This window comes from Strix aluco, chromosome 14, assembly GCF_031877795.1.
Source record: "Strix aluco isolate bStrAlu1 chromosome 14, bStrAlu1.hap1, whole genome shotgun sequence".
Taxonomy (NCBI): Eukaryota; Metazoa; Chordata; class Aves; order Strigiformes; family Strigidae; genus Strix; species Strix aluco.
In genome coordinates this window covers 10667680-10676824 of record NC_133944.1, presented here as the reverse complement: position 1 = coordinate 10676824, position 9145 = coordinate 10667680, and the positions used below count along the sequence as shown (strand labels likewise).

The window sequence follows — 9145 nt, the reverse complement described above, 5'->3', positions numbered from 1 at the left end:
TTTAACTGTAAAATTTTATGAAGTGTGTTTAATGTGTTACAAAGCAGAGATTATACAACTAGAATTAAATAGCTTACCCTCAAAACCACCTTTTATGCTTGATTTAGAAACTGGGGGTTAAGAAAGTTTCTTAACAAACTAATAATGCTGTTGCCATTGTTAACACAGCATTCAGGCCTCCGTACCTATGTATCAGATTCTGCAGTGTTTCAGTCCATTAAAAACATAAAATAAATGGGAAGAGGGCAGAGAAGAAAGAGGAGTATTTCTAGATCTCAGTGTAATGTGGAAGGGCATTTTTGTGGTATTTTTGTTTAGTGATATCACCTATACGTTTCACGTCACTCGAATTTTAATCTCTGAAGTGCTATTTTTCCATCAACAAACTATGGAAAGGAGGTGATGTGAGCTCCTCAGTTGTCTATCCAATTATTCATCATTAATGGGCTGAGTCGCAATGTAAACCTTCATGCGTAACTTTAGAGTCAGAAAGAAGCCAGATTAGACAGTTTTAATTCCCCAAGAGTCATCATCTGAGCTCTCTCTTCTCATGCCCTTTCATTTTTAAATCAAACCTCCAGTCTCACACGTTAGTTTTCGCACATCATCCACTAGATACTGGAATAATTTACACAAGGTGTGAAGTAGTCTGTTTTTAGCTATCTGTTACAAAGTTAGCAATGTTACTATTCTTACTGGGCACAGTGTGTAAGATATATTCCCACACTAGGAGAGTATTTAGTAAGGTCACAAGGATGCCCAGTCCTTATCAAACACATTCTCTGGAAACTTGGCAGGGGTTTCATTTTACAATAATTCAGGGGCAAATTAATGATATTGATTTTAGACTTATTTAAATTTTTCAGTGTTTGTGCAGAAAGAGATTTTTATTACCAACCTGTAACAGAAAATTTGTCAGCAGTATTCGAAGTCTAATTTTGCTTTGAGTAAATTGATTTTTAATTCATTTAATTCACTAACTTCAGTAGAGTTGCTTCACATTTGCACTAGAAGTAGGCTGTATTCACACTACTAAGATTTGTCTTGGTCTATTTAATCATTTTATAAGCAAGAAAACTGATCTTTTTACATAATTTTAAAGACGATAACATCAAGGCTGGAGGCAAACACAGAGTAATATATGCAAGGACTGGATGCAGATATTTTCGGTGTCTGAAAAGGGTTTTATGTAACCCAGAGAAACAGAAGCAGTAAAAGCGTGGCTCTAAATGGAAACAGAACCCCGCAGAAAGAACTTCTCATAATCTGTGGGAAAGAGGGAAGGTCCCCACACACTTTGTTTCTTGTCATTTTTCTGACTTTTTCCTTTGTCTCTGTCCTTTAGAAAGTGTCTGTGTGTTGTAGGAATGTTGGCAGAAACAGTGAGGTGGAAATTGAACACAACCAACGACTGAAGGTCTTTGCACAACTCCCAGGCAGTCCCAGGCAGGAGGCTCTTCAAATTCTGCTGCCAAGCCAGACCAAACTGTGTATCCTGAAAAGATGTATTAACGCATCACAGTGTATCCCATGGAAAAAGATGTGATCTGCTGTGCTCATGAGGATGAGAAAAGAATGGTGAGCAAGGAAAGCTGTATTTTGGGGAAGAGCCTTTTTAAAAAAACTTAAGAGGAAAAAAGAGCAGGAACAGAGTTAGTTATACAATCTGCAAAAGCTGAGTATAGCCTCAATAAATGAATGAGGGGACTCAGATCCCTCTGAGATTCCAAGAATGTGTATAAAACTAAGTTATGAAACTCAGGAAATATTATATTCCACTATGTATGCCAAAAGCAGAATATATACAGATAATATGCAATACAAAATATTTGCTGTGACATCATCAGCTGTTTTTTGCCTATTTGCTATGCATTGAGACCTACCCAGCTTTCTCAGCCTCATCGAGAAATTGAAATTTGAAGCTGGATAATTCATTAGTTTCAATTAATAGGAAAAGGACTAAGGCCTAGATCCTACCTTGTAGTACACCTGTGTAAATTAGAGACTAGGGGTCACCAAGAGTCCTTTTCTACCCAGGCACATACCACCATGCACTTTACAGCAGGCAGCAGTGCTCAGGAAGAACAGCTGGCTGAGCTGCCAGCCTGCACTCCGCTCTCTTAGTGTTATGTCGTCTTCCCCAGCACACTGGTATGGCATCTTGCCATTTGCAGCATGTTCTGGCCAGAAGACAGCATTTGGATACAACCGCACTCCAGAAGTCCAGCAAAATAAATTGACTCAGCCTATATGTCAGAACAAAGTCTTCTACCAAAGGATACCCTTTGTCAGAAGTTGGCAGTCCTGCAGAGGACAGCCACGCTTTGGAAAGTTGCTTTCACATCCTGCTCCATCAGAGATTTCTTCTGTGACCTTGAACAAGTAATTGGCCTGTCTATGCCTCAGTTTGCTGCCTGAAAAATATTTGCAGGGTTCCTGAGGGTAAGATTGCAAAGCCCTCAAATACAATGGTACTGAGGACCAGAAAAGTGAACAGATACAAACTTTTTTTGGAAACATAGCTTTCTACTTCAACTATCAAAAAACCTCAACTGTACCAGAGTTCAAGTATGGGGGTCAAAAAAGGCTGTGATAGCAGAGAGCCTTCAGGCTCTGCTCCTGGGTAATGAACATGTCTTCTGACACTTAAGCAACCACTGCTGACTGATAAACAATGCAGCATCTTGCCCTTCTAGCCTAGAGAAAGGGTCACCAGATGTAGGGCCTTTGAGTTGTTCTGGGAAATGCAGATCTTGGAAGACTTCACCAAGAATGATATAGTTCTGTGTTATATAATTATCATTTCTTCTTCAAGATACAAAACCCTTAGACAGTAACGTTCCCTGGCTTTCCTCACGTGAGAGTCACAGTGCTCTTTGTGCAACATTGCTCCTGGAGCTCATGGTTCAGTAACTTTCTATCTGCCTTGATTGTAAGTGGCAGTGTCAACGCTCATGACAAAAATAAACCCTCCTGACGAATGACATGGATACTCTACAGGCTTAGAGGCATCTTTTTATAGCAACCTTTTGATTTCAAATACCAAACATTTGCTATTTTTGGCACAGAGGCTTGGAGAAACTTTAATGATCTTTAGCCTACATGATTACTTTTGCACACAGCTCAGGTGCTCGCAGAGTACCTGTGGCTTTTCTTAAAGATAGGGAAATATGTTTATTCTACTGGACATTTGTACTCACTAGAGAAACAGCTGACCTAGAAAATGGAGACTGTGCTATCACAGGAGGTTTTCAAATTGTTGCTGGGCTATTAAGGACTTGTCACTTCAAGAAGTTCTAAGATGTCTGATGGTGTGATACTTAACGTAACTGAAAAGAATAATTTTGAACTGAATTAACTAGAAGTGAAATGTAACCATGGGATAACTTCGATGTATTTCCTCATTTAATGACCTGGAGAGGCTATATATATATTTATTTATTTTAGTAAGAGAATGTGGCAGATGCAAAATTCACCCTCTGGCAGATAGTTGTTCACCATTTATTCATACTGCAGATTGAAGATGTCCTTATGCAAACATTTTTTTAAAGTCATAGTTTACCTCTAATACAACTCCACCAGCCATAAACAGCACTAGAAGCTACTGTGTAGGCAGAGCTCTTGTTATTTTACCTCACATCAGTTCAGGACAACTGGATAACAGAATAGTAACATTTCAGCAGCACCACCTGATTTAGTCATTGCCATCAACATCCCAGTGAACTCTGTTTCTGATATTTACTATTGCAGTCAGCGACAAATCTCAAGGCAATGTGTATTGCTACTAAATGTTCTGTAGCTTGCCAGATTAGATCTAGTTTACCACAGTACATGCAGAATCTGGAAGACAATTTAATTTTCTCATCCTTATAAATCTTAATATCACTGGTAAGATTTTTTCAAACAAGGATTACCATTTTCATGACAACAGTGTCATTTGCAGCTGACAAAATACTAACCCAGACTATAAAATCAACTTTTACCTAGAAAAACATAATACCAGGAGACAGAAACAAGTAGACAGTCTGGAAGGACAACTTTGAAAAGAGAGGAGAGGCCATACGAGGGGCCACAGCTGCAATACTGTGTCCAGTTTTGGGTCTTCCAGCTCTCTCCACTGGAGAGAGTACAGTGGAGAGCCACAAGGATGGTGGGGGGCTTGAACATGTAGTGTATGTGAGAAGAAGGTGAGGGAATGGGGTTTGTTTAGCATGGACAAGAGAAGGCCAAAAGGGAATTTAAGTGTCTTCTGCTACCAAAAGGTGAGGCTTATAGACAAGACAGCAACAGACTATTCTCAAAGGGTGCCACAAAAGCACAAAGAGAAGTAGTCACAAGTTGCAACAAGGGAAAGGCATAAGAAAAATATTCTTTATAACAAGGGTGGTTAAGAAAAGTAACAGATTACCCAGAGAGGTTTGAAAATCTCCAAGACTAGAGGCCTTGAATTCAGCTGGCAAAGACCCACATCAGCTTATAGAGTTACCATAGTTCCTTTATGACTGAAAGCTGTTGGTAGCCTAACTTGATGATTTCCAACAAATACTTCTTTAAATTGTGGCAGAAATGATTAGTATTATGAGGTCTCATTTCAGCACTACTTCAGTTCCATGGGACTGAAAATTTGCTTTCAACTTGCCTTCAAACTTAGTAGCTGTAATGCTATTTACTGGTATGGTTTACTATTCTTTAATGCCTGCAGTTCAGAAAGTCTCTAGTCCTTGTACTTGGCACCATAGAGACACAGAACAGAGAGAGCAGTCCCTATACATTATTCAGGATAGAAAGATAGTAGGAAGGTAAAGAAGTACAGTAAAAACAAATCCATGGCTCACCATCAGGAAAACTGGAACAGATCCCCAGCTCTCAGTTTAGTGCTTTTTTTCATTGAAGTTTCTTGCTCATGTTCCCTTTCTGATCAATAGGACTTAAAGCCAATCTATATAATAAAAGTACAAGGAAAAACAAATCAGTTATGGACACTTTACCAAGATTTGAAATAATTTTGAAAGTTAATTTCACAAGAAGTCTGTGAATAGGGCCTTGTTTCTTCTGTAATTAAGTATGGTCCTAAATACCAGTGCATTAAGGCTGCTTAAGTCTGAAAGTAGGATGATTCCAACTTGTCCTATTTTATAGCAGGGTATACTCAAGGTATACTTTTTTAAGACTACTGAATGCAATTCATTTCACAATTACTTTGAAAGGATTGAAAATCTGACCAGATTAGATTCAAAGCCTGGGCAGCAATTGCTACAGCTGAATACAGAGCTTCATGTACCTATCCATTTTAGCTGTTCTCTAATGTTAATATCCACTGGTCATTAAGTAAAATTTCAGTCTTTTAGACTTTCCCCCTAAAGCATGCTAATGAATTTATTCATGGATGTTAATCCAACTAGTAAATTGTTCCTCTCCCTCTGTACATAATCTCCCTCTCCTTTAGCATTTGAGCACTTCAAATGCTGAAAGAGGCTATAACCTCTTATGGAAAGCTTTTCCTGTAAACACTAAAATGAAAGAACAGAACAAAAGGATCGAAAAGTTACTATGCTTTTTGGATAAGGTAAGTGAGAAATGCGAGTTTTATTTCTAAAAGCTGATATATAGTGTATGTCTATATATCTATGTGTCTATATCCCTACGCCTTAGCAGATTTCTTCTTTGCCTTTTTCAGGTGTCCACATTCAGGTCTGACTACAGGGAACAGCCCATGGAAGAGTATGTATCTTCTTGTACTGTATCTGTCAGAACTGCTTTATTTGGGAAAACAACAGAAAACAGGCTCAAATAGAGTCACAACTTACACTGTCAACCACAATACAGGCAACAGAAAATGTATAGTAAAACAGTGAGCTCTTTTGGGTAGGAGAAAGTTCCTTTCCTTTATCTTAGAAATTCAGCAGTGATTTCTAATTCTGTCCTTGTCAGAAAACATACTAAAATGCTGCTAAGTATCAAAGCTTAAGAAAGATGCAGCCATTATCAGGGAGGAGCTGCATTGTCATGCACCAGATTTCTCTCATTTTTATTAATGTTATAAAATCTGAAAGTCTGAAAATTAAAGTGGAAGAAACCTCCTTTGCTGAACTCTTCTGGAGCAGACAATCTTTGCTGAAGAGTGACTAACAGACTTGTCTACAGCATGACCATTAAACCATGGTAAGGAAATACTACTTACTATCTATTTTGCACTACCTCCTGTATGCAAGCACTTCAAAAAGAAAATCAGTCCACATGCACAAAGATGCTCCGAGCTGAAGGCCTTCCCCTTAAAATGAAAGATGGTGCAGATCTCCTTCAGCAAACTGTGACCAAAGCCAAAGTGAAACAGCCATATCAACATAGCACTGTACAAAAAGTCCCACCAACCGATTTTTTTAACTATGAAACAGCATTGCACCCCAGTAACTATTTGCTGTCTTTGGAGTCAAAGCTGGTCACTCTTCATGCCATGCTGTAGCTAGCTATATATATTGTTCAGTGAATGGCATTGCATTCCTCTGCACACCACTAATAAAGAACTGTCTTAAGAGGACGCAGAGAGCTACTGCAAAGTAGCTAGCAGACAGTTCATACTGTTAATGTGCAGTAATTCACTTTGTAAACAAACTCTGGTTCAGACTACTCCTCATCTTACCATTGACTTATCAGCTTACATACTCACTTTAAAGGTTGATAGTTCTCCACCTGCTGTGGAGAACTTTCTGATACATTATAAATACCCAAGCTAAGTCTCCGACTACATTACATTTGTGTGGATTCAGTGACCGCAATGGAATAAGAATTTCTCCAGACTGATCCCCAAACAACGGCTCAAAACCTTGATTCTTTTATTTTTCTATTGGGTTGTTTGTCTGTTTTTAACTGGAAACACTATTTATATATCTTAAATACATAAGGTTTATTATTATGTTACTCACTCTGAGTCAGACAAGCAATAAGAATACTTGGAACAATGCACACAACCTGCAGTCGACACCAGGTTGCCAGGTAGAGAGGGATAATTCTGAATTCTCTTCATTTCAGCTTGAAATAATGCCAAAAAAGGTGAATACCATTATGCAACCTACAGACAACTCATAATTAATGTCTGAAATCCCCTTGTAATTTAGACTTTAAAGGGGAAGAATCAAAACAACTATCAATTATAAAGACCATAGAGCAACACTAGACCATTTTTATACACAAGGTTATCAGTTTATTTCCAAGATTTTTTTAAAAACTTGATGTCAAATATGAGCATCAAGTACATCCCATGCAAATTGTCAAGCACATAATCTTTAAGGAGGCTTTTCTCATCCCCAGTTTGATGTGCTAGGTGGAAATGAGGACTCTGCTGACAGCAGGCCAGATGACTGATAAAGTACACATCTAGCATTGAGTCAAATGCTCCACAATCCCAACAAATACACTTGACAGAGACACAGACATTTGTGTAATTAACATTTGGCAAGCGGGAGGCAGATAAGTAGTCAGTAGGCGGTTTACCGAGAACTGAATATTTCTAGTCATCTGTGTAATACGTGCACCAGCTGTCAGTCAGAGCTGGGGGTTTCTCTAGACTGAGTCATGTGTATTCACCTTTTCTGAGCTCACAGAGGAAGAACCCTCCCTTTCCAGAAACAGACATAAATAGGCTTTTAGGCAGATGCAAACACAGTGTAGATTAGCAAATTTCTAAACACACAGGATAAGGATTGGAATCCCAGTAAACTTACCTAATTTAAAGTATTTCCATAGTCAAAACTATAAAAGTCTAAAGAATCTGTACTAAAAAATAGATGCACTAGAAACACATTTTTGGTACAAGTTCTCATTAAGGCTCCTTCCTTGTTTTCCCTTGCTGGCAATCAAGAGAATTCCTGCAGGGGAAGCCCTATCCACTCATAGCAAAGGGTGCAAAGCCAGAACATTTTTACCTTTTCTGCAAGACAAGCATCTCTGAATACAGTACCTCTGCTCCTCTTACTTCCAGATTTCAACAGTAGATTTACTGCCTCTTTTCTGGAAGAGCTGTGATACTTTTACTGTAAAGCAGACAGCGCTCAGCATTTCAAACAAGCTCTCTTGCTCACCTGCTCTGAGTTGTGAAGCATCAGCAAAGCAACCTGTCTGTTTCCTAAAGGAAAAGTCTGGAAAGACTGAGTCTAGAAATTCTACCCATAATTGACATCATCCTTTCTTGTATTTAGTTCATCTCTTCTGTTTCCTACATATACTTGGGGGGGGGGGGGGAAAGTGTAAGGTGACTGATGGGGGTCTGTCTTTTGCCTAAGCGGAACTGCAAAAAACAATACATTCTTGCTCCTAAAATGCATTTGTTGAGACATAGGCTGTCAGTGTATTAAATGCAGAACAAACACAAAAAGTTCGCCCAAATAGATAAATAAATGATATTGTATTTCATTTAGATTGTAGTGAAATGAGCTACCTGCTTTGTTTTCATGTGCAGTCACATCACTAAAACAGAATTGTTCTGTTTCTCTTCAAATCAGTTGTTTGAGCATTCTAGCCAAATTTTGAAAACCTAATAAAATTTGAACAGCTACTACTTCTACCCATTTTCTACCCCAGTGTTTGGGTTATAGCTTGACTCTGTTCTTGCAGTGGGCCACAGAGATGGCCCAAGGGGACACCATTGAATGCTGCTTCTGTAACTTGTTTTTCACCACCTGAACAAACTGCTTGTGTGCTTTTATACCTCCAGTTCCAGTACTGCTCTCTCTGGTGGTTCAGTCTCATTAATACCCCATTTCCATGTGTAGAAGTAATTGCAATGCTTGTTCCTTACCAAATTAATTTTGGGTATGGTTAGTCATAAATGTGCCTTTATATTACAACACAACAATACGGTGTTGTAATGCAAGGCATAGCTTTGCGGCTACTGTAGAGATGGCAAAACTTGTGCATAAGCTAACTCTGGAATCAGAATCCTGTTTGGACATATCCCATAGCCCAAGTATTAGCTAGCTTAAAACTTGGTATGACAAGTGCTGTTTCATACTGTGTATATGACTTAATCTATCTGACACTAAGAACTCTTTGGTAAGCTTGGTTAATAGTTTCAGCAGGGTACTGAAGCACTACTACTTTTATACTCAGAAGGAGATAATTTTAGGATATCCATAGATCAAAAAAACCT

General features: G+C 38.6%; 1 long non-coding RNA gene across 1 annotated transcript; it reads left to right on the top strand.

The window, feature by feature from the left end:
* Window positions 1-1087: 1087 nt before the first annotated feature.
* Window positions 1088-8558, top strand: LOC141929739 (uncharacterized). Its single transcript, XR_012625091.1, has 3 exons — window positions 1088-1578; window positions 5678-5721; window positions 7979-8558. It is a non-coding gene; the product is annotated as an uncharacterized LOC141929739 (long non-coding RNA).
* Window positions 8559-9145: the final 587 nt, after the last annotated feature.